The sequence below is a fragment of the Phascolarctos cinereus genome, unplaced genomic scaffold, assembly GCF_003287225.1.
Source record: "Phascolarctos cinereus isolate Bilbo 61053 unplaced genomic scaffold, phaCin_HiC Scaffold_3;HRSCAF=262, whole genome shotgun sequence".
NCBI classification, from domain to species: Eukaryota; Metazoa; Chordata; class Mammalia; order Diprotodontia; family Phascolarctidae; genus Phascolarctos; species Phascolarctos cinereus.
Window position 1 is genome coordinate 181060720 of NW_027555736.1, and position 27142 is coordinate 181087861.

Sequence of the window (27142 nt, forward strand, 5' to 3'; positions counted from 1 at the left end):
CCCCTAAAAACAAAACAAAACAAACCCCAAAAAAGTCACTCTAATACTGAAATACAAAATGTATTAGAGTGGGAAGAGACTTGGGGCGTGCAGACCACTAAGAAAGCTATTGGTGAGATGACATGAGGGCCTGGGCCAGGCTGGTGGGTTTGGGAGGACACATATGAGAGACATTGTGAAAACAGAAACGATAAGATTTGGCAGTAAGATAGACATGTGAGGTGAATAAAAGTGGGGTGTCTAGAATAACACAATGATTGGGAATCTGGGTGCCTGGGAGGTTGGCAGAATCTTTGTCAATAATGGGGAAATTTGGAAGAGGGGAGGGTTTGAGGGAAAAGACAAGGAGCTCTGTTTTGGATATATTGAGTTGAAGAGCCCTACAGGACATCCAAATTTACGGCCTAAAAAAATGTCATGAAAAGCTCAATCTTGTAGTTCAAAGAAGGAAACCACACAGCATTTTCAAAATGACTGAGGGGGAAAAGATCTATCAACCAGCGACATATAGATGGAAAACATTTATGAGTGTGATAATCAAGTTTACAAAAGGATAAGGCATTTGCTACCTATAAATACTATAAGCAAAATTGTCACAATCACCTTCCTTTGGGGCTGCCAGGAACGTTACAAAGGAGTCTTTTCCCTTCCCACACACATCCTTGCAATCACATATGATACCTGCCTGTATTCTGGCCCTGCTTGGGTAAAGTGAAATTATTTACCAAAATAACTCTACCCCAACCATAACTTGTCACAACATCTCAGTAAAGTACCTGGAGTGGTTCTGCAATGACCTGGTTGGGGTACAATATGGGTCTTGGGCAAACTTTTTCTTGGTGCCTTTATTATAGAATACCAAATTCATTTCTAAGAATTGAGAGCTCTCTGGTTCTCCACTTTTTCATCCGTAAAATAAGGGAGTTAAACTAGATACGTAAGGACTCTTCCTTATCTCATAGTCCAAATTTTTATGGAATTGTTAAAGTATTATCTAATGTGGTTATCATCATCATAATCAAAAGCTTATCTTTATATGGTGCTGTGCTAGGTGAGGCACAAACTTCAGTCTCATCATCTAAGACAGACTGAAGCAGACAGACATATGAAGGACGAACAGGCAAGAGAACATTGAATAAATACATAAATTATCCAACGAATTTGTCTTCTGTATAAGCAAAGAGGTAAATATATTTTGTGGGCTGGTGAGGGAAAAGGTAGGTACCATGGAGCTGATGTGCAGACAGGATGAGGTGGGAGGGCGGGGGGAGGTCCTTCCATCTCTCTTTGAATCAGTCAGAGAAAGGTTCAGAAGCGAAGCAAAATTGCAGGATGATGGAAAGGAAAGAGCCTGGCAAACTAGAAAAGAGAGTGGATGGGGCTGGCAAAGGTGATCCCGGCAAAGAGGCCAGCCAGGGAGAAGGCTCAGAGGAAGGCATGGGAAGAATGGGCTGTGCCTTCTAAAAGGTGCCAGCCACAGAGTTTGATGCTTGTGAAGTGAAACTGTTTCCTTGTTATAAGTTATCTGGAGCTGCCTCCGGTTGGAAATTCAGTGACAAGTCAAGATGTCGTGCTGGTCAGATGTTGATCTACAGAGGCAACTGGGTCCAAGTTCTGGAGGACATTTCCCCCCCAGATGGCAGTAATTTAAGCAGTGTGAAAAACTGTGCAAACGCTCTTTTGGGTCATTATATTATTGTGCATCATTGGCAATATATTTTGAGTCAGGCACGTACTCGTCTGGTTAAATTTATTTGTTTTTAACAAATCATCTTTGAAAACCTCCATCCTTTATCGCAGCTGCTTCTTAAATCTAACATATTTATCATAAAGTATTTTATTTATCAAATTTTATTTGCCGTCAACAGAGACAGACATGAATATAATGTTTAAAAAGATGTCTATTGATGTGAGACAAATGCAAGTCCTGGGGAAGAAGCTCAGTGAGTTGGAGAAATGTAAATGCTCCCCTGCATTTTATCTCACATGACAAAATGCATTATGGTCAAAACAGTATCTTCTCTAAGATGCAGGTTTCCAACATCTGCATAATATGTTCTATGCTTTTAGTTAAAGCTTTTTTTTAATTCAGTGAACAACCATTTTGTCATGTACTCCACAAGCTTATTGTAAGCTGCTTTCTTACAATACTCTTTTATATTTATATATCTATATCTATATCTATATATGTATATATATATACATATATAGATATAGATATAGATATATATATGTAGGTATTTCAGCGACATTAGAGCCAATTATAATTACTTTGGCTATATAAAACAACACCTCCTTATGCAAGGAGGATGTGATATAGGGGGTGCAGCATATATTGGTGTCAAAAGCAAGCTATTTTCATCAGACAATTATAGTTGTCTTTGACATCAGGCCTGCATTTCCCACCAATTAGTACAAACTGCAGGGTGCAATTCTAGAATTCTGCAGAGCTAGCAGCTAGTGGTACTAAGTGGAATTTAGGCATTTAAATACTGTAATGTCCAATAAATATTCTGCTTTTACTTCAATTGGTCCAAATCAATAGTCTCTGTTGTCTGCACATCATTTTTCCTCGGCAGGAAAGTGCACACGGATTTTATTTTATTTTTTGTTGGGAAATTAATTCTTCTTGTCAATAAAATGCTCAGTTTTCATTTTAGCCCCTCATATCTCCTGAGTGCTATTAAATGCTATTTATTATCTCAAATTTACAAGTTGTGTGTGACAGTAGTGAGTTGAGTAGTGGGACAGGTATCATTAAGAAGCAGTCTCGAAGAAAAAAAGGTTCTGATTTGTTTTTCTGGCAAATGGATACTTGCACTCATCAGTTATCATTTATTCTTTATCTCAATTTGGGAAGAGAAAAAATATTTTAAGGGAATATGGCTTGGATTTTGAGGATTGTATATAGTTGTTTATGTGATGCCAACCAAGATGGCATCCTGGAATGTAAAAACATAGCCAATAAGCCGGTTGTTTCTTCCACACAAAACCTGGCACCATTCTAATCTCCAGGTCTACCACAGGTCTTAGTCAACCTGAATGCCTCAGAACCAGGAAAGAGATAGGCATTCAATTACATCCCAAGCTGCTGGATACATTGGATTCATAGGATCACTGATTTGGGCTTAAAGGGACCTAATAAATCACCAAGTCTTAGTTCTCTCATTTTAGAGATGAGGAAGTTGAGGCTCAGAGACAAAAAATGAGAGTCACTCAGACACTGTCTCTGAAGCAGGATTCTAAGACCAGGTCTTTCTTATCTCAATCTGAGAACTCTATCTACTATACCATACCATGTTTTCTCCAGTGGGGTCTCACTACATCATGATCTATTCTGTCTGAAGAAGTTTGGAATCTGTACATATAATTCAAAGATTGTGGGTTGATGTCTTTCAGCAGCTGCTGTTAGCATCACATTTGCCATCTCTAGTGCCTAGATTCTCCTTCCTCAGATCCTGCCTATGGAATTTTATCATTGTAACAGCTTCCTTTCTTCTGACACTGAGTATATCCTTCCATTGGTGCATGGAGGATATAAGCTTATAACACCCATTAGCATTAATGGGAGTTACCACGTAAATCCCCTCACATCGATGAGAGAATAGGCCCCTTTTGATTTTAGAAATCTTTCCTGTGAGAATTTCCCCTGTGTCTAGTATGGGCATATAAATGACCATTTTATTGTATTAAATATGTATCACATCCATCATTTTTAATGCTGTGCTGTGATGAAGGCTTCTCAGTTCTGGGATCAGTTCTGAAAATATTTAAACTTGGCAAGCTAAACAAGCCTCTGCTGAATAAGCCGGAGGGCCCTATTCATAGGAACATTATCTACCATTTATGCTGCCTCTAAAACACATACACGTACACACATAAACAGAGACCTAAAATTGAAACTACTTAAGAAGAAAAAATGTGGACAAGTATTGTTTTTGAGTAAATGACTAACTTTTAGTATTTGTTAGCAGTGACTTTTTCATCATTTAGCCAAGAGATAAAATATGTACATCAAGAGAGAAAAAAGAAATGGCTGGCTTGAATTTGTTGAATTTGGAGTCAAAGGAGTTAGGTTCAAATCTTGGTTTTATTACCATTATTATAACTTTGGGCAAGTCACTTCTTCTCTCTGGGTCCAGTTTTCTTTGTCCATAAAATGAAAGAGTAGGAGGTAACTAGAGGCTACAGTGGATAGATGGAGTGCTGGGCTTGGATCCAAGAAGACCTGAATTCAAATCCTGCCTCAGACACTTGCTAACCATATGAACCTGGGCAAGTCACTTAATCTCTCTCAGCCTCACTTTCCTCACCTGCAAAATGAGGATAATTCCAGTATTTATCTCACAGGGATACTGCAAAGATCAAATGAGGTAACCTATGTAAAGCACTTTGTAGACCTTACAGCATTATAGATGGGTTAGCTATTGTTATTCCTACCAGCCCAAAATCTATGAACTGTTTGTATCAAACACAAACCTATGAATGGTTTACGTTCATTCACAACATCAATAGCCACAAGTCATTGAGGGATATGGTACTCTAATAACCCTTAATGTCAGCTAATAAACATTTCCAGTAATAAAAAAAGAGAAAAAAAAACCTTTCTTGATCATATTCTCCAACCAGAGTGCTCATGTGAGAGAGATGAATGAGATCAAGCATTTCTTTGGACCTGGAGTCAATGAACATGTGTGTATGTGTGTGCTCATATACATTTACATAAACAAGTATGTGTATTAGCATCTATATTTTTAACATTATCTTATTCCGAGAAGGGGTCCATAGACTTTACCAGACGACCAAAGAGATTCATAACACCATTGGGCTATCAAATTAACTACAAAGTACTTGTGAAGGAAGATGCTATCTGCATCCAGAGAAAGAACTGTTGCTTATTGCTATGCATACAAAGAAAGATAAAAACAGCCTTAGCCCTCAAGTAACTTGAATCCTAATGGGAGAAACAAACATGGAAACAACTAGTTAACAAAAGACGTTTTTGGAATAAATGGTCGATAATTTCAGAGGGGAAAGCACTAGTAGCTGGGGAAATTGGGAAAGAACTTCTGGGGAAGGTGGGATTTAGTCTTGAAGGAAAACCAACTAAACTGAGTGGTGGCAGTAATGAGGGAGAGCATTCCAGGCATAGGAGTCAGTCAGTATAGAGGCATGGACGTGGGAAGTGGAGCATGTGGTAGAGTAGGCTAATGTGGCCGTGTTACATGTAGAGTTTGTGAATGGGAGTTCAGAACATAATCTGAAACTTGGAAAGATAGGAAGGAGCCTAAGTTATGAAGTGCTATCAACACTAAACAGAGGACTTGATATTTGATCCTGAGGGTAAAAGGGTAAAAGCCACTGGGGTTGATTAACTATAAGGATGACACGAGTAGACATAGGCTTTAGGAAATTCCTTTTAGCTTCTGAGCAGAGGAAGGATCAGAGTCACAGGATCTGGATTCAAACACTAGCTCTTTTATTTACTTCTTGGACGGCTTTGGCAGATCACTTAACCTTCCATGCCTTAGTTTTCCCATCTGTAAAATATGAGGATTGAACTAGTTGACCTCTAAGGTCCCTTATAGCTCTACATTCATGAAATCTGTATCTATGACCCAGGAACAACACCTATGGCTTAGTATCATTCGCATACAAATACAACAGGAGGATAGTCAATCATTATGGGAATGTGGGGAGAGCTTTCTTTCCTTTAAAACTCCAATATATCAAGCATCTGTGGTTTCAACAGGGTAGATACTCCTTTCATTACTGCAGTGACTCTGTGCCTTGGTATGTGGGTCTTTGAGAGTTCCAGAAACCAAGAAACCTATCCCCTAGAAGCTGCCCTATTGGCAAACCAATTTGTAGCTAACAGCCACAATGCAAAGTTCACTGATGACCTCTACTTGAAGTCTTTCCAATTTGATAGGGCCTTCTAGGGCTTAGGTGCTACTGTCACAATCTCCCAAAATGCGGGGTCCCCTGTAAACCTCAACAGGGCTTATAGGATCATGAGATCTTAGCTTTACATGTGGAAGACAACTCACAGAATACTAAGTCCAATCCTCACTTTTATATAGATGAGGGAACTGAAGAAAAGAAAGGCTAAGTGATTTGTCCGGGGTATTACAACATGGCAGTGTCTGAGACAGAATGAGAATCTTTCTTCTTGATTCCAAGGCTCCATGTTATACCAAAGAGCAAAATTTTACTTTTATCACAGGCTGGAAAAAACTGAGGCTATCCTTCATTTTCTGAACCACACTTGTATATTATACAAGCATTTCCTATATAATAGCTCCTAGCCCAACCTTATTGTCTTTGTATATTATACAAGCATGGAAGCAAATCCCCTTAGTAAATCAGACAACATTGGCTAGGTGGTTCAGTGGCCAGAGCATCAGGCCTGCAGTCAGGAAGGCATGAGTTCAAATGCAACCTCAGGCATTTATCTGTAGCACCCTAAGCCAGTCACTTATCACCTGTTTGCCTCAGTTTCCTTCTCTGTAAAATAGGGATAATAAAATAACCTCTTCCTCCTAGAGTTGTGAGAATCAAATGAGATAATTGTAAAATGCTTAGCCCTGTGCCTGGTACAAAGTAAATACCATATAAATGCCAACTAACATTATTATTATTGATTTATACCCAATGAATAGAATTCAAATGAAAATCCAGCTACTGGAAGTTAATCTTCACTCATACTTCTCACCAAAAAGTCTGAAGATTGAGTATTTCTTAACCAGGTTGGCACCGAGTTTTCTAAGAAACTTTGAAGTGGAAATTGGACCTTTTTGAGGAGAGGACAATGGAGAAGAGGCATAGGATCCAGAAACATGGAAATCCAGCTAGAGTTTGTTCTACTCATAAACACACAGTGTGGCTCCTTCTGAATGCATTTTACATGCAAAACTAACCATATGATAAACTGTAGTTTTGCTGTGTATCAATTCAGGATGTTTATTTGTAATTGTATATGTTTAACTTTTTTTTTTGATAGATCATAGCCCAACCTTACTTTCTCTTTCTGAAGAATCAAAGAAAGATGTACAGGAAAAAAAAATATAAATAGAATGGATTATTTTCTAATTTTGCTTTTGCTCATTTTAATGATTGTTTTCAATGTAATCATCTATAAATATGTTCTTAGTTTTTTTTGGGGGGAGGCAAAATATAATAAATTTATACTTAAATAAATGTAGTAATTCTGGGATCAGTACATTCTAAGACCTCTATTCCTCTCTTAAGAACTTCATAACCCTTTAAGACCTATACAATGAAAAATAACTTCTAACTGTGTCAAGATGGCCATATCAAAGTACTCAAAAATCATCCTGAAGTGGAAATTGGTGAGATTTTCCAAAGACTATCCTGAGGACTTTCAGAACACTTACTAGTTAAGATTAACGGAGGTGAGTTATTAAGAGATAGTCCTTTCCATATGTATACATGTATATATGGAGGTGGGGGGAGCAGTATGGCAGGAGGATAGTGGAGGGTGGAGGGAAGGAGAGGCAGTTGGGATTTAGGAAGACAAAGGCCCAAGGCAATTGACGTAGGGTTTACAATGGTTTTGCTGCAAGCATGCAGAACTAACTGGGTTTAGATTAAGGCCGTCTAATTAGTGTCATGTCAAACTGGCAGTGATCATAAGACAAGAGAGAGGTCACTCTTGTCATCTGCTTGGTCTTTTGCCCTTAAATATAGAGCTGCATAAAGCACAATCTCCTTCTTGTTAATGGAAGTAGAATATGTATAATCTACACATGAAATGAAAAGAAAATGTGTAAGGAAATTTCTTTTTCCCATTTCCTCGTCAGGAGCTGTGAATTTTAGTGAGAATTAAAGGAAGGCTAATTCCGCAGTCATCTTCTGACCTGTCAGGGTAGCTGTCACCCTCACGTCTCTCAATGCAGGTCTTTAGCTTCTTCTTGCTGAGTGCAGCCTTTGCCGACTGACAGAAAAATACCGACCATGACAAGAAAAAAGAACATAATGTCCTTTTCACCCATCACTACTCAAAATTGCTCAATCTTTACTGACATATTATTATACATTGTTTCTCTGGAAAAAGCACTTGCTTTCTTTTCTATATGAGAAGTAAGAAACTTTCAAGAGACAAGAAACTGTTCTTTAGAAAAGATTAAAGCCTATAATTATTTTAAATTGTCTATTAATATGCAATATGTTGCCCTTTAATATGAATAAGGTGTAGTGAGGAGCTCCAGTCATTAAAGGGGCACCCACTAGTGCCTCTGTTGTTAAAGATCTGTCACTTCTTTTATTACAGACCCAAAGGAGCCACAGTGGGATGGACTGCTGTGTTTGGAGACAACTGTCCCAAGCTTGGCCAAATCCTTAAAAATTCATTGGCAACTGGGTGGAAAAGATTCCTCTCATTTCTAAATGAAATCAAGGCAACAAATAGAGATTGGACAAGTACTTGAAGGTTTTTTGTCTTTCCGTTTTATTTAAAAATGGAAAAAAGAAAAAATAACAGTGCCACACTCTACAAACCATTTGTTATAAATTGCAAGGAAAGGTTGACCTGTGATACTTTACCTCCTGTACTCCCAAAATTTTTTTTAAAGAAATTAAATCAACCTAATGCACAGAGCTTGGATTTTTAAAGTCTTGTTAATATCATCTGCAAGCCCGCAACCCCCCTCAAATGCAGAGAAAAATCAGAGTGCAGACTCATACTCCATTAATATCAACAGCTCTCCACACCACCTTGGTCTTGAAAGAGTCTCAAATAGCAGGTGAGCTGGCATTTACCATTTGGAGGAGCAATGGAGGTGGGTGAAAGTTGAAGCTTCTATTGTGCCTGTCAATTCCTTTACCTTTTGTGGGTCATGGATTCTGGATATTTCTGGACAATTACTCTAGGTCCTAGTAGGCTCTTGTTCGGAGAACAATATAGGGATTAAGTGCTTACTATAAATAATTAACCAGTATACACAGGGAACACACTTAAAACACTGGTGTTTATTTTCAAGGGGAGTAATCTCAGAAACATAAATACACTCTGCAGTGGGTACTCATTTTCCTAATTCACAATATTTCTTGGATTTTTTTTTAAACTGAGTGAAGCATGTGTTATTTCATCACATGACATTGCTTTGAAAAATCTCTCTAGTCTCAGATGTGGACCTTAATGCATTATGCAAAACCCAGGGATTTAGATTTTTGACATTGCATACACTCACAATATATTCTAAAGGGAGACATTATATGCTAACTTCTTGTGAAATCCTGTAGCAGCTGCTTGGTTAATATAATATGTTGAAAAATATTTATGTAGTTTGTTTTCTTTTCTGTCAACCCTAGTATCTTATGAGATTTTTTTTCAAATGGCCAGTAGCTGAAGTAGTGACTTTAGTTTGACTTAATATTATGCCACATTGACAGATGAAAACTCCTTCTAAAAATGTCATTTGAGTGCTCGACTAATTTGCATTTAGCTCGAAAGCTTTTAGTGCCTTGCACATTCACATTATAAACATTTGGATGAACATTAATACCCCAGCTAAACAAAAATGCTATTCACTCCAACCATTTCTTCCACTACATAAAAAACTATAAACGATTCTCCTACAAAAAAAAATTGAATGCAACCCGAAAATCAATTATAGTAACTATTTAGAAATGTAAAGGAAAGGCAGTAAAAAAGTGACAAAAAATCTTTAATTGTAGGGAAAATGTGCATCTTTTTTTCCCCCCAACATGTGAATAAAATGCATTTCCTTCTTTAACAATCACAGTTACAATAGATCCATGCATCTCACAGGAAAAAATTGACAATTTGATTATGACTTGTACTTTTTGCCGGGGCCATGAAAGTGGTTTATGTTTGAAATGTATCAGCTGGAAAGTACTTATTACTCATAAACGCTCTGCTATTTCACTTTCTGCAAAGTGAGCTGTTAACAGATACAATTTGAGCAGAATAGCCAGAGGAGGCCTTTTGATATGCAGAAGAGGTGATCCCCGTGCTGAGCCTTTAATTGGGTTTTTAATTTTCCAGGCCATCTGACAAAATCAAACATGATCCCAGTGCTTGAAATGTTGATTGGAGGCTAAGAAGGATGTACTACAACATGGCATTATGGAGAGAAAGAGGGAAGAGCTCAGGTAGAGAGACACACAGAGTTAAATCATCTGCCTTGAGGTTTGGGGTGGTTAGGTTTTGTTGCTGTTTTTTTTTTTAAGGATATTTCCAAACAGTTTAGCATTTCATCTTAAACGATGAACATTTGATTATTTGGAGTTACAGTGGAGATGTTTGAAAATATTTCTAAATCATATGCCTCCAGCTTCTTAGCTAAATGTATCTTGCTCAACTGAATTGGAAGGGGGTAAAAAAAATAAACATTTCCAACAGTGGTAAATGTACTTAGGCAAAACCTAGGAAGAATAAGAAATATGCATGTGAAAAAATAATTAATAAGCTTTTCATAAATATGTGCCTTTAAATAGGAGAGGGGAACCCCTTTTCTATTAAGGCTTCTTTCCCAATTCCAAATTAGAATCACAAATTCATTAAAAAACAAAGTTTCCAATTTTTAAAGGGTCACTTTGTAGAATATCAAATTGGTTCTCATTCGTTGCTATCAAAAGATTTGGAGAATAACAGTACGCGATTCATATTTGGCTTTGGACAGATTATTCAGTAAATATTTTTTTTTTATTTGCTCATTTGTAAGGATGAGGCACAGAATAAAATCTAATTTGTTATTTTATTAGAATTCTGTATCGGAGTGTTGCAGGACTGTGGATTTAAGAAATCTGTAAATCTCTTTAATAAAGGCCTGGGGAATTATTAGGAAGGACAAATGTAAAATGTCTGACAGTTACATTTCCAAAAGAAAAACACAATAATCTCATTAAAGAAATTACTGACGGCAGCTCACCCACGTTAATGGTGGCTGCAACAAAGGACCCACAGAACCAGAAAGCAGAGATGACTTTTTCTCTTCTTTTAAAATTTTACTATCGATCTAACTTACTGAGCATATCAGAATAACAAATTACAGTTTCTCACTGAACAGACCTCTTCCTTAGAAAGCCCAGACAAAACAGAACAAGAGAAGATACTTTTCTACAATGGCTACTATCATTTAAACACAAAGAATACTTAAAGTCTTAGAAGATGAGGTTTACACGAAAGTGATATTGTATTCTACAACATAAAGATGATATTCCACAAAGATTGCCCTGGAACCAAAGAATATTTACATTCAAGGAGCTGTATTCAAAACGTTTTGTGCCTTGAGTACACAGGAAATGATCCAGGCATCTTAAAATCATAGATTCATGAATTATAACTTTACTTTATTTTTATCTTGCCTTACAAGATTTCCTTCATTTTCTTATCTGAGATATGCCTACTCCACACTTAGAGGTCAAGAATTCCCAAATAGATAAATATCATCACAATAAAAAGAAACCCATTGAAATTTCCTTTTAAAAGCAAAGCAATTGTAGTAGGATTGTCGGGTTATCTCCTAATTATTTTATATGCTAGTGGGGTGGGCCCATCCTGCTTGAGATTTTGGTTAGTTCAAGGTCTTTTTTGGAGTTGCTGCTAAATGTGCCAAATTATGCCAGGTTACCTGCTGTATTGTGTCACATTGAATAGCATTCACCAGAAGAGAATTAGGAGAGACATCCTGTTTACTGAACTCTTTTATCTGGTACCTGAGTCTGGAAGTATTTTAATTTTCTGAAAGAGACAGGCTTCCACACAATAGTGATGATTATAGAATAAACATTTTGCACTTAAGGAAACATCGGCCCTGAATGGAATAACAAGCTGAACGTTTCAAAATGTATTAAGGTTGGAATGAAGGGGAATTCACCCACTTCCCTACCTTCCTTCCACTGTATAGTAGAATGCTCATTTGTCTCAATAGGTTTATTAACCGACTCAGGCGAGAAAAAGAAGAGTCTGAGTTATATTTCATTGTGGGATCACTGGGATCTTAATCTTGGGACCTCGGAGGTCACTTAGTCTAATATTCCTCATTTTATCAATGAAGTAATTATTTTACTTTAATTAAGGCCCTGAAAAGTTCGATGGCTTAGTCACACAGGTAGGATAGAGACAGAATTTGAACCCAGGTCCTTTGATTCCAAATCCAGTGTTCCACCTACTGCACCACTCTGCCCCTCAGAGGGTAGGTTGTTTTAAGAAAATCATACCTTCCTGTACATCAATTTCCTGCACGTTTGTACACTTTGTACAATCTCTACACATGTGTACACTTTCCTACACAACTTCTTTACCTTTGTAAGAGCTGAGATTAAAATGGACAAAAATACAGAAATTCAGATGTCATTTGATGTTTTGGCGGGGGGGGGGAATGGGATAAGTCTGGGAAATAAATCTCCCACTTCTTACTTGAAACAAGAAGCTATAACAATCTTTTTTTCCCTCTTAACCATTTAGTGGACAACACGGGGATTTAAAATACTAGATTTCCAACACTGCCTAATGGGTGAATTATAAAAATAATTGTCAAATACTGTGCAATTATATTATAGTGATTAATAACATATTGCATATTGTTGTGGGCTATACCCAAGCCTTGTTCATCCACTTAGGTGCCCAAAGTACAATTTCCCATTTACATTTCATTGCCTAATGCATATTTTAAATTCTTCTATTTTTTTCACATTGGGTTACAAGCCATATAAAAGAAAGACCACCATGTGAAGTAAGCCAAAACCTTCACATCACGAGCCAAGCAAGAAATAAAGGAGAAGGCTTATATTTCAGATATCAGAAGTCATCTGAATAAATTCTAAGCTGTTTATTTTTAAAATCTCTGATTAGCAAACTTTATGTCCCATGTGTTTTGATCCCTAAGTCAAATCACCTTAAATTTGTACAGAAGCACCTTGAAATGGATGAAAATGTATTCACACACATTCAGTCTGAATCATTGGACTTTCTTAAAGACACAAAAGGACACCTTCAGGATGGCTAGGTCAGAACCTGTACTTGGTCCCAAACGGAAGGAGAGTGGGGAGAAGCATCCCGCTTTGCTGCTGCCCTGATTCTTACACTATAGATACCCTCTCTCATCTCTGGTGAAATAATGACAATACCTCAAGTAATTTGTGGTTATTCCCCAACCCTGGGTGCCTGCAACTGAAGTGTGCCAGCTGCTGTGGGCATTGCAATATTCTCTCAACTTAGTCATCAGAAGGAGAGGGGAAGAGGATAACTAGGAAGGGTTTTAGTATGTTGCCCTAAATTTCAATGACTGAGGGATGAAAGACAGGGGTGAGAGAGAGGATGGCAGGTGCAGAGCTGGCAAATACATTGTCTTATAAAAGAGAGTAGAACTGGTTATCCTATTTATACTAATTGCTTTTTGAATGTTTGAAAGAGAGGGGTCTGACATTCCGCACTCCCATTTCACAGATCAAATTCTAGGACCTGAGATTAAGAGCTGAGAGGGATGGTAGAAGTGGTTTTTAGAGCAAATGCCTCACTTCATAGATAAAACTGAGAATGAGAAAGTCAAATGACTTGCCCAGGGTCACATTAATAATTGTAAGTGACAGCACTGGATTTCAAACACTTTGAATCCAAATGGGAAACTGAAATACATTGAGATGATGATAATCCGAAAACATTTTCTAATTGGGATTTTTTTTAAAGTATCATTGACATTGATGATTTGATATTTAAAACTCCCAGACATTCAGCTTCAGCACTGATTGAATCTGTGGATGTCATGGCTTCGGTTTTGCAGCCATATTAGGAAATCCACCTTTAATAGACCATATTCATCCCCCCAGGTAGATTCCCAGGTTGATGAGTGGCTACAACTAAGTTCCACAGGTGTGGCAAACCTTCTATGGCAGAGAACACCTCTTTGTGGGAGGGAATTGACGGATTCATAAATCACCCTTTTGTATGAAGTTACTTAAAGCTATAGAGCCCTTCACTATTACCTCCAGTCAAATAAGGAGTCTCCAGGGGAAAGACCACAGAACCTCATGTTTTAAGAGCAAAATCCAAAAGGAATCGACCACAAAAATAGGTGGTTGAACTCATGAGCCTTTTCTGCAGACGCCAAATAGAAGGGCACAAAAAAAAGTGTTTCTGATGGATAAATTTTAAGTTGTTGGGGTTCTGTATGGACCCAGCTAGAGAATTAAAATGTTTTTCCTCTGTACGTAGTGGCATTTAAGAGAATTTTTTTCTACTAGGCTGCATCCCTTCCCAAGGTAGTACACACCAAGTGGGTGATCGAAACCAGCTTTAGAATTTTGAAATGATAGTTCCACCATTCACATAGCCTTCTGAAATGTCATTTGCCAAGCTGGCATTTAAATCTTTGCTAGTTTGAATATGAAGGAAAAATATCACAGTGCGCTGCCTATTTGGCAATCCTATTCAGAGAGGGCTTTTTTTTTTTTAAAAAGAATGCAGGGATTGAGATGGGTTCACGATTATATTGTTCTTTGCATAAATTCAAGAGTGTTCTGGAGCCAACTGGCTTTCAAGAGCCCATTGTTAAATGTGCACTGCGAGTATTTTCAGCTCAGAAATCAGCAATCACTTCAAATCAGGGCTTGATTTACTTTTTGTTGTTGTCGATTATCCAGACCAGGAGTGGGGTGTCTGAGACCTCAAGGCCACACGTGACCCTCTAGGACCTCAAGTGCTGCCCGTTGAATGAATCTAAACTTCACGTAACAAATTTCTAACTCCAGACTTTAGAAAGTATTAATATTGTAGTTTAATTTAAATTGTCTACACTTTCTCCCCCACTGCCACCCTGCCCCCAGAGCCCTTTGTTCAACATTTACCAGCACATTCCTGTGTTGCTCTATAAATCATCACTTGAGCTCTGTAGGAGGACAGCAGAAGGCTCAGGAAATGAAGTCATCACCAGACCAGAGGCCTGTTGACTGTGGGCTAACAACAACACCAATAAAACTGGCATTTATGTTACACTTCAAGGTTTGCAAAGTGCTTCATATCCGTTATCTCACCTGAGTCTGGTAACATCCATGCGTCAGCTGAGCATGCAAAGCAATCTTCTGACAGGCAAGAGAGAAGATTCTGACTGGAAGGCTATCACACGGCCACTTGGTAACCAAGTGGCACAGGTTTGTATCACTGCATTCAGAGCTCCGGGTCATCTTTTGTGGCCCTTTAGTCATGGCCACATTCTCTTCCCAATAAGTCTTCTGGAAGCTGAGTGTGGTGTAATAGAAAGAGAGCTGGTTTCACAGTCAGAGGATTGGGGTTTAAGGTCCACATGAGGCCTTTCCTGATGTTTATCCTTTCAGTCGCTAGTGCCTTCTCACCCCAAAATTACAATATATTCACTATTTATACATTCATGTGCTGTTTCCCCAAATAGAGAGTTTCTTGAGAGCAAAGATTTTGTTTTGGTCTTTGTATTACCAACTCCTAAGCACAAAGTGCCTAGCACATTTGTTGTTATTTAGTCATTTCAGTCATGTCTGACTCTTCGTGATGCCATCTGGGGTTTTCTTGGCATAGATATGGGAGTGGTTTGCCATTTCCTTCTCCAGCTCATTTTTCAGATAAGGAAACTGAGACAAAGTGACTTGCCTAGGATCACACAGCTACTAAGTGTCTGGGGCCAGCTTTGAGCTCATGAAGATGAGTCTTCCTGACTCCATTCTACCCACTGCACCACCTAGCTCTGCCCTACCTAGCACTTAATGAATGCTTAATAAATGCTTCTTGATTACCTGAATGGCTCTGATACTTATCATCTGTGTGACCCTGGGTAAGTCACAACATCTCTCTGTTTCTCAGTGCCTGCATTTTAAAAATGAAGTCATTGAACTATATGTGTGTGTGTGGTGTGTGTGTGTGTGTGTATATATATATATGGCTTTTAAGATTTCCTCCAGCTCTAAGGCAATGACCCTATGAATACATCTGTTGTTATTCAGTCTTTCAGTTATGTTCGATTCCATGTGACCTCACAGATTTTCTCCATGGGGTTTTCTTGGCAAAGATACTGGGGTGGGGGGGTTGCCATTTTCTTCTCCATTTATGAATATATTGATCATCCTATAGTTTCTTTAAATGTACATTATGAATACATAGTCTTCATATTTGAAGACTACTTTAAAGAAACTATAGTCAATTCCATACTTCTGCAAGGAGTAATTCGGAGAAAACTCCTCTTACAAGGAGAAACTGAGCATCTTAGTCAACTTTCCTTTGTTTCATTAAAAGGCATTCAGTTCAGTTTAATTGGATCCAAGAAACAATATATTAAGGACAATTATCTACATGCCACTGTGCTTCATATTGGGAGAGATATAAAGTTTATCTAAAATATAGCCACTGTACTCTGAGAGATCACTGTCTCTAATAACTTAACACAAAAGATATGTTGTAAATGGGTGAGAAGTACAAGCAAAGTGCTATGTGATATCCAAGGGGGGAGGGCTTTGTAGAGGTGGTATATGGTTATAAAGAAAGGATGGAGTATGTGCTGCATTGTCTTTGGGTAATTGTGTAATGCAGTGAAAAATCTGCTAACGTTTGAATTAGAGGACACAGGTTCAAATCTTGATTTTACCTGTTACTCCTGTGTAACTGTGGACAAATCATGAAACATCTTTGTGCCTCAGAATCTTCATTTATAAAAACAAAGAGAATAGATTTGGGTGACCTCTAATATCACTTCCAGCTCTAAATCTACTGTCCTATGACTCCCAAATTTCTCCCTAAAACAAAGGCTCATTTCTTTAAAAAACAATTCCCTTTTGATGATGCTCTGTGACTGGCAGCCAGAGTCTCTGAAAATTAAAATTAAAGGTTACCCAAAGACCAACAGAGAAGAACAAGGTTAGGTGAGCAAGGTTAGGATGCAAAACATTGTCAGCCAAAGATTCCACAACAGAAGCAGCGTAGTAAAGGATGGCCTCAGGGAGCTACATGACCAAAGAAGAAAGTGAGCTGGTCATTTGACAAGAGCAAAAGATAACCAAATTAGATCACATTTATAATATAAAAATTATTATAACCAATGGGCAATATGTATATTTCATTGGTGACCAAAGAATGCCAGGAGGAGTAGAGGAGAATACCCAGGTTGGGTGGATCCTTTGTTTATGGGAGGGCACAGGCAAAAGTCTTTCAGGATGAGAAAGCATAAATGGGTATGATCTGCATTACTCAAAGGAAATTATATATTGATGAGATCAGAGACCCACTTAAGTTTTTAAATAAAGGATAATTAGAAATCCAACAAGTGGTGGGTAAGAGGAGATAAGGGAATTACATGAGCGAAAAAACGGAAGCAGTAAAGCAAAGAGGTGGTAGTTAGTTTAATTTGGCTAGAATGTAGAAACAGCCTAATTATCAAAAGCTTTTGGGAAAAGGGCTAACATTTCAGGGGAAAGTATGCTAAACTGCACTTTCTCCAACCCTTTGGGGGGTGGACAAAGACAAAGCAAAACAAAACAAAATTGGGCCCACTTCCCCATTGTGAACAAACACTGTTGGCTTACAATTTGACAAATTCTGATATGATGCCCTAAATAGAATTTATGCTTAACCATGAATGTTCAAATTAATTTTTTTTAAAAATGCAAAACAAGAATTCATTAATAGAATATCTAGAGATCTGTCAAACTGTTCTCAGATGATATGAGGAGTCACTGAACCACTGTATCTTCTGACTTCTGAAATACCAAGACATACTGTTGCCTGTCTGTATACATATATGCATGGGTGTGCACCTATGCATGAATCCATGTACATCTTCTGAGTAGATACTGTCAATCTATAATGACTATGACCTAATTGGGGGGAAAGTGTGTTTCTCTTTAAATATATCTTTTGTTTCCTTTTCCTGGTGTTTTGTTTCAAAAGCCTAAATCTCTTCATATTTCATTATTATGAATCATGATTTTATCTGGTAGAAGTGGTTGTGATGCAAATAGTGGTTATAGTAAAACTTGGCATTTGAACCCAAAGTATTTTAAATTCAGAATCTCTGCCGTCATCACCTAAGACTTAGGCCAGGAGCCAGGGACGGGGAAACCTGTGGCCTTGAGGCCACATGTGGTCTTCTACGTCCTTGGGTGCGGTTTTTTGACTGAGTCCAAGTTTTATAGAACAAATCCTTATGTTAAGGGGATTTGTTCTGTGAAGTTTGGATTCAGTCAAAGGGCTGCACCTGAGGATCTAGAGGGCCACTTGTGGCCTTGAGGCCATAGGTTTTCCACCCTGGGCTAGGCTTTCTCCTATCTTCTTTCCATGTTGAGAGAGAAATAATATGGTGCTGTTCACTTAAGTTACTTGATTAGTACACCAGTTTGGAGCATATGACAGGGTACCAAGTGAGATCAAATCAGTGTAAATTAATTAAATGCTCCATGTTTTTTCTTTAAAACTCAACTCAAATCCCTTCTGCAGAAGGCCTCTACCTTCTACATCCCATGGTCTCTTCCTTCTGAGATTACTTTCCATTTACACTATATGTGCCTCATATATACTTGGTTAATTGCATTTTGTCTCTTCCAGTAGAACATGAATTCCTTGAGGGTTAGGGTTCTTTTTTTGTCTTTCTTTGTATGCCCATGGCTTAGCACAGAGCCTGGAACATAGTAAGTACTCAAGAAGTGTCTGATGACTAACATTGGGGGAAATAAAAAGAAAATAGATTGAGGAGGAGAGAGATTCGATGGAGAAGAGAAGGTAGCAGAAAACTTAGAGGCCTAGAAGTGAATAGGTAGCAGTTTAATAAATATTTTAGTCCTTACTTTATGAATGAGAGCCAGTATAGATTAATATAGAAGACTGATGTTAGAATTGAGAGGCCTGAGTTCAAATCTTCCCTCTGACACATACTAGCTATAAGAATATAGACAAGACATTGCTATAGGAAATTCTTTAAGGTAATATGTTCAGATCTGCAGAGGTGGGAAAGATTTCTCACACTGAGGAAATCACAGATTTTCGAAAATTAACATTACAAAGAGACAGTTCTCCAAGGGAGACCTTACTTTCTACCAGGAAGTGAAGCAAAAGTTGGGGCCAAGAGCCTGATCATTCTGCTTTCCTCAGAAAAATGGGGTACCAGAATTTAATCATATCTATCTGCTTCCTTAAATATTGTTAGTTTAGGGATTGTAGTTTTCTGGTTCAAGCTAAACTTCTGATTGCTAGTCATTAATAAGGTAAGGAGTACTCAAACTTTATACCTTAATGTTGACTCCTTTCCCACCAAACTCCTGTCCCGCAGTGAACACACATAGGAGGTAGTAAAGAATCTCATTTATCCAAGTCAATAGCAAAGCAAAAATTAGAGGAAGTATGCAAAGAACAATGTTTACCAGACATTACAGAGTAAACAATGTTTGCCAGACATTACAGGCCTCTCCCACTGGGACCAAGGTAACGCAGACAGCTCAATCAAAAGAGAGCCTTAGATTTCATTCCAAAGGAAGTTCCCTGGAGCCTTCTGTGACACACTGGGTATTATAATATGATAGAGACTGCCAAGTCCCTTCACTTTCGCAGAATCCTGCTCTCCCTTTACCAGCCTAAAGTGGGGTTTGCATCATCCATCCTCTCTCTTGAAGCTGAAAGTCAGAAGAGCCTGAAGTGATTGTGCCAGAAGAGACTCAAGAACTTGAAGAAAGTCAAGCAACTAAAGAGATTTGAAGTGACTGAAGAGCTCTCCTCTCTCTTCTTCTTGCCTACTGTGTCTGCACCCTCACACAGGAGTAGGGCATTGATCTCTACCAAAGAGGAGAGTTCCATGCAAATGGGCTTTGGGACACAGATTACACAAAAATGACCGATTTAGTGGCAGCATCAAATGTTGTATGTAGTGTTCTAATCCTGTAGCTCCCCACATCTCTGCTAAGAGGAGGGAGGTAAGTTTCAGATCTTCTGTCATTACAACTGTCATAATATTATTCTCTTAATCCTGCTTACTTCATTCTGTATCAATTCATACATCTTCCCATGTTTCTTTGACTTCCTTGTATAAGTTATTTCTTATGAAGAAATAATACTCTACTAATATGTGACATTGTGTTCCCTCCTTCCTCAATTTATAGTCATCTACTTTGTTTAGAGTTCTTGGTGACTACAGATGCCATCTATTATAGTAACCACCATCTCTGTTGCCAAATGGTGGGTTTGACCAACTTCATCTTCTTCCTATTTCAAAACAACAATAACAACAACAACAACAACAATGCTAATAATACTGGCAGATGAAAGGGGGAAAAAGGAAAGGAGAAAGGAAGGGAGGGAAACAAGTATTTACTGAGTGCCCGATATGTTCCAGGTACTCTGTTAAGGGCTTTACAAATATTATTTCATTTTATATGATTTGATTGAAACTGAGGCATCTTTTAGAACCTCAGTTTCTTTATCAATCTATCTTTCACTAATCTCAGAGGATAATATACAAATGTTAAGCTATTGAGGGAAAAAAGATGTACTGTTATATCAAAATATTTATTATCAAAGAATTTCTGTTCATGTTTTATGATGGAGTGGGCCATGTCAGCTCAGCAATTTTTATAAATCTGTTTTAAGCCTTCTATTTCTAGTCATTGTTATTTACACATTAGGATGGATAGAAAATATGGCTTCTCTCATTCATGATTTTGGCATCTAAATAATATTTTTTCTTGACCCTTTGCTCATCTCTATCTGCATAGATCTGAATAAGTTCCCCTGATTTTTTTAAATAATACTAGGTTTGTACATCTTTCTTTAATACCATCTCCACCCTCAGATCATCTGCCCCCCCATCCAACCTTATATTGTACAGTAGTTCTTTTTATATTGTAACTTACTGGAAAAATTCAATTTTCACATCTGTCTGGTGGATTTTGACTGATATGGTGCTCTCTGTACGTTGATATTACTGGGAATTCTGGGCATGTGAAATGGAATATTGTAGGATGTGAACTGAATATGAAACTGAGCTCCAAGAATAGGGCTATTTAAAAAGGAGGCTATTTTTTTTAGGTGTTACTCCTATGATTCAAAATGTCTATGCTCAGAATGTGTGAGGAATTATTACTCACAATCCTGAATTTCTGAAGCATTTTTAATTGTTTAATCAGTTAACATTATTGGCAGTGCACTGTTTTCTTGCTTCTAATAAATGTCATGTCTTGCTACTTGGGACTTACCCATTAGTGACCATAGCTGAACGAAAACTGGATTCCAATCTGGATAGCCTCATTCCCTCAGTGAACAAAGCACAATATAAGTGCTAAGGAAGACCAGAATGTAGGCTTTGTACAGGACTAGTGTCATTACAACTAATAGCTTTGCAGAAAGCCACTCAGCCAGGACAGGTAATGATTTATGCTGGGAAAGGAGTAAAGAATGCTGACTGAATTAATTTTGCTACCTGTCTGCTAGTGAGGGGGGCAGTGGGAAGGAGTAGACCAGGGGCAAGTTTTTGTAGGCTGATAAATTTTTGGTGCTTATTTACAGAGCCAATCAAAAGGTTTTCATCACTTCTAGAAGGCACTAACTTTATATTTCCTTTGTGTGTAGCTGGGTTTTCAAATCTCTCTTTTCCTTCTGGCATGTGGGAATAGGCAGTGGAGGGAGTAATAGGGAAAGTGACTAGCTCCATATATATGTATATTTATATGTATGCATATGTATATACACACATGTATGTATGTATGTATGTATGTATGTATGTGTGCATGGTGTACATATGCATCTGAGGTCATTGGAAGATTACAGACTTAGAGCTAGAAAGAACCTTAGAGGTCATTGAGTCCAGTACCCATATTTAGCAGATGCAGAAAGAGACACAGAGCAGTTAAGTTACCCACACACACAGTCACAGAGCTTATAAGTAGCTGAGGCAGGATTCAAACTCAGGTCTTCTGGACTCCAAACCCACGACTCCATCCACTTCACCATGTGCCTTCTAAACAAATCTGCATAATTTGTATAACTTGACCCACTTGTCCAAGAGGAATCATGGTGGACTGAAAGATGAATGCAGAGAAAGTAAAATGCTCCCCTTGGGCCTTTAGACTTGCAGAGGATTATGGCTGCGAATGCAAAATATAATCCCCAAGGACAAGAGGAGAGAGGATGCCATTTTGATTATTCATCATCAGTCACCATAGAACTGGAGAGACTCATGTGTAAACAAGAGGACTGTAATCCCCGGTAGACCTTTTGTCGATAGGACTGGTAGTTGAAAAGTTCAAAAGACAGTACAAAAAGAAGTACAAAAGTAATAGAGAAGGCTTTAATAATGAAGGCATTCTGGTCTAGAGTTGTGTTTTGAGCTATAAACACAGCAAGATTCAAACTTTGATTTCCCTTTCCCTATTGACAGTAACACAGATTTGGTTTCCTAGGAAAGAGACTGATCATCATTTGCTGGAGGTTGTAGAGAATTGCAGGTAGAGAGATGGGAAGGACATGACTCCAAATGGAAGAATATGTAATGCCATCTGCAGGAAGGTTACAGAGACCTGTTGGAGGCAGAGAAACACAGGACCATGAACAACCAATGTCTGGCATTTGCTAGAAGCTAAAGACAGTTGTAGGCAGTAAGGAAGCAAAAAGGAGGTTTTAGCAGGTAACGATCAATGGTGACATGTACTGAAATTAAGCTAAAGTGGAACCTGCAGAGGGAAAAATAAAAGCCAGGCTGAAAGAAGAGGGGAAAGGGAGCAATAACAATGGAATAGCTCTTGTCCCATTATTCTGTGTTATACTATATGTGATGAAGACAGTATATCTTTGTGAGAAGAGTTGATCACTGGTTTATTGGTTTCCATTAACTCCTAAATGGCTTTATTCATGCTCCAAGCCTTGTATGACTGGATGCTTGTAAGGGGAGTGGATGTCTATGTATGAGCAGGGGTTTGGCTACTGAGGTTCTCAGATTATCTGTGTTGGGTCAACCACTCAGAAAAGAAAGAAGTACCCTACAGAGGGACCCTCTGACATAAGAATCATAAATGTTCTACTATATTTTAGAGATAGAAGGAGTCCTAGAATTATCTAATCTAAACCCTTCTCATTTAACAACAAAGGAAACTGAAGCACCAGTATGGGAAATGACTCATTTAGGGAAGTGCAGCTTGTATTTGGCAGACCTGAGATTTCAACCCAAGTCATAGAATAACAGTCTTTCCAATTAGAAGAAATCTTAGAAATAATTAAAACCCATCATCTTTTAGGCAAAGGAATTGAGACTTAGAGACAAGAAATTACTTCTCAAATAGCAAATAAACATTAAACAGCAGAGCTGAGATTGGTGGCCTTTAATGCTAGGGTTTTTTTTGTTTTGTCTTTTTTTTTTTTTGTAATGCTAGGTTTAATGTCCTTTCTACTACTTCACAACTTCCTATTGTTATTATCACTCCTCAAATAACCCATGTAAAAATCCTCCAGGATGAAATTACAAAATTAGGAGAATATGAGCTTTTGGAATTTTAGGATTGATTCTGAAACTAGAAAAGCTGAACACTTTTGCAAAAGAAGTCTTCCCCTGCCCCAGGCTGCACTAAATCTGGGGGAATCTAGAGGGACTCTAGAAGGGGCAGCTAGGTGGCACAGTGGGTAGAGTGTCAGACCTGAAGTCAGGAAGACTCATTTTCCCGAGTTCAAATCTGGCCTCAGACATTTACTAGGTGCGTGACCCTGGCCAAGTCGTTTAATCCTGTTTGCCTCAGTTCCTCATCTATAAAGTGAGCTGGGGAAGGAAATGGCAAGCCACTCCAGCATCTATGCCAAGAAAACCCCAAACGGGATCATGAAGAGTCAGACACAACTGCAATACTGAACAACAGAAAAGATAGACCCTTGCCTAATTTCATCCAGAACTTTCTGAAACATTACATACAGGGAGCAAGAATTCTCCAATTAGTATATGTGAGGAACAGCACATAAGCCTATATAGTTAAATATTAAACTGTGTGGAGGGGAGTACAAATGTATCACTCTACAGCACATCTTCATGCCTTTTCACTAAGTATATTACCCATGCCTGGAAGGATTCCCCTCCTCATCTCCACTTCTTACTTTCTTTCTGTCAGGACTCTGCTCAAATCCTACTTTTTCAGGACATTTTTCTTGGTCTCCCAGGAGCTAGTGCCTTGCTTATTTCAGACTATTTTCAATCTACTCTGACTGTATCTCATATGTACTTAATTATTTACATGAGTTTTCCACCATCAAAATATAAGCTCCTTGAGGACAAAGACTGGTTTTGTTTGTTTGTTTGTTTTTCCTATCACTTAGCATTGTGCCTGGCACATAGTAAGCAATTAATGAATGCTTACCGACTACTGACTGAGTGACTCTAGTTGTCAGGGAAGTTTTCCTTATATTAAGACTACATTTGCATATTTGAAAGTTCTACCCACTGTTCTTAGAGCTTTTTTGTGCTACTATCATGAACCCTCTGTTTCTTCAGTCTCTACTATTTGCTGAATGCTATGTTAGGCAGACAACAAAGAATTATTTTTAAATTCTTACTGTGTGCTGGAGACTGGACTAAATTCTAGGGATGCAAATTTAAGCAAAAAGGAGCAGTTACAATTCTTGTTCTTAAGCAGCTTATGAATTCTACTGGGCAAAGAAAGACAACACATAAAATAAAGTTGAAAAGCTGGAGAGAGGGACTTGATAGTGAAGTCTGGGAAGTCAGAAGCACAAACAGGAGGACAATCAAACATGGCTGGCCTGGGCCTATTCTCAAAATGGAAGTCCCGGAAGGAACTCACCAATGGGAGAAAAATGGAAGTGTGGATGAGAGATGTTGCAGGATGAGAAAGTCGCAGGCATTAAACATTGGATGAAGGTAGTAGAAGATAAAGGAAGGAAAGAAAGAAAATGGACAAAATCTCATAAAAGATATATAATCTGATGATCCTGTTCTGGAGGGGGCCACTAAAAGCATGCAGGACATACAGAAAGTAAGTTTAGCCATTTATGAAATATTATTGAGAAATGAAGATTTAGTGCAGTGAATATCTTCAAGCAGAATTCCATACCTCTCAATTTTTTTCAGATATTTTATGCAGAACCTTTTATATAGAGACCAAACTCCTGACTGCCTCACTTCTCTGAAATGAAACCTCAAATCCAGAAGTCAATGAACAACATCTCAAGTAATTCAAAATAGCTGCCACAGTTCACAGATTTTTTCATAAGATTTAACATTTTATGTGTACCAATACAAAACTTGGAATGTCCCATCTATTATTTTATTTGTTCATTTGTTCATTCATTAATTCATTCATTCATTCATTCATTTATTGCTATATAATCAAGCTGTCTCTTTATCTTCATATATTTTTTGGATGTTTATCAAGTCACCCAAGGCAGCTAGAAACTGCAGTTGATGTGGGCTTGGTTTTGGGAGGACCTCAGGCCAAATCCTGCCATAGGCACTTACTGGCTGTGACCCTGGCAAATCATTGAACTTCTTTCAGCCTCAGTTTCCTTATCTGCAAAGATGAGGAGGCTGGACTTTATGGCCTTCAAGATCTAAATCTATGATCCTTTCTGCCACTCCTTGTGGGTAAGTCATAATTGATCATATACTGCAGCCAATATATACATACTATGCATCTCTCACAATGGCCCTTTGGCTTACCTGCCATCTTGATTTTCTTTTTTAGAGAGATTATTGAGCTGTATGATTTGTAACCCTATAGTAGAAAATTTGTCTTTAAAATATGCTTTTTATGTCAGAAAAAAACTTTTTGGGAGGTTGGCATCATTGAAATCATTGTGGAATTTTTCAGAGGCAAATCAGCCCATTATCTCTCTCTGATTCAATTCTAGACCAAATTCATTTTCTAGTCTTAATATTTGTTCAACATATATGTGCCAGTACATTAATTTTATAGATTGCCTGTAAACTATGAACCATAGTCTAAACAACAGACATTTCGCACCCATTTGCTTTTTTCTAATTTTGATTGTCAGCTGATTTCTTTTGAGTGGTCACAGGTCTTACTGAGGAGACCCTACAGTATCCCAGGACTGTATTTAATGTTAGTGGCCACATAATGTTAATAGGTCTAGAACAAGGTCTCCAAGCACATGGAGTGTTTCTGGGGTAGTATGGACAAAAGTTTTATAGAATAGGAAAGTGTGGATGAGTTGTAATGTGTACAAATGAATAGAGTACTCATGTCAATGAGCCAATATACCTTTGAAAATATTGAAGTATTATAGACTTAGGGTTGAAAGAGACCTTATGGACAATCTGTTCCAATCCTCTTATTTTATAGATGAAAAAAGTTTAGCCCAAAGTGGGAAAGTGACTTTCTCAAATTGACACTGGTAACAAGTAGCAGAAACAGAATTTGAAACCACATTTTCTTACTCCAAATTCAGCCGTCTTTGCATTTCTTAACTACAAATTCAGAAGCTTACAGTACTGAGTAGAGCATTGGATTAGAAGTCTGGAGAACATGAACTCTGGCACATTTTGGATTAGAAACTACAAAATTAAAGGAGATGTTAACATGTCTCTACTTTGAGGTAGTTAAAATGACCTCAAGAAAAGTGACAGCTGATGAACAGACACACAGGAGAAAGGAGACAAACTAAAAAATTTGCAAAGAGCTGTATTCAGTATTCAGTAATGGATGTGTACATAATGATAATAATAGCTAGCATTTAATATGGAAATATGTCTTGCATGACTTAACATGTATAATGGGTATCACATTGCTTGCCTTCTCAATGGGTGGGGTAGGGGGCTGAAGGGAGGGAGAGAATTTGAAACTCAAAACAAAAAAAAATGAATGTTAAAAGAAAAACACAACTTTAAAAAAATAAGGGCTAGCATTTATATAGATCTTTAAGGTTTACAAAGCACTGCATAGACATTAGTTCATTTTATCATCTTAACAATCCTGGGACAAAGGTGCCATTATTATTCCCATTTTAAAGATAAGGAAACTGAGGCAAACAACTATCAAGTGACCTTGCCCAGGGTCAGATAGCTTGTAAAGTGTCTGTGGCAGGATTTGAACTCAGATCTTTTTATTCCAGGGCCAGTGCTCTATCCATTGTGCCACCTATCTAGAAAGATTAAATAACGTTGGGTGTAGTTCACTTAAGAAGGCAGAAAAGTATATAATC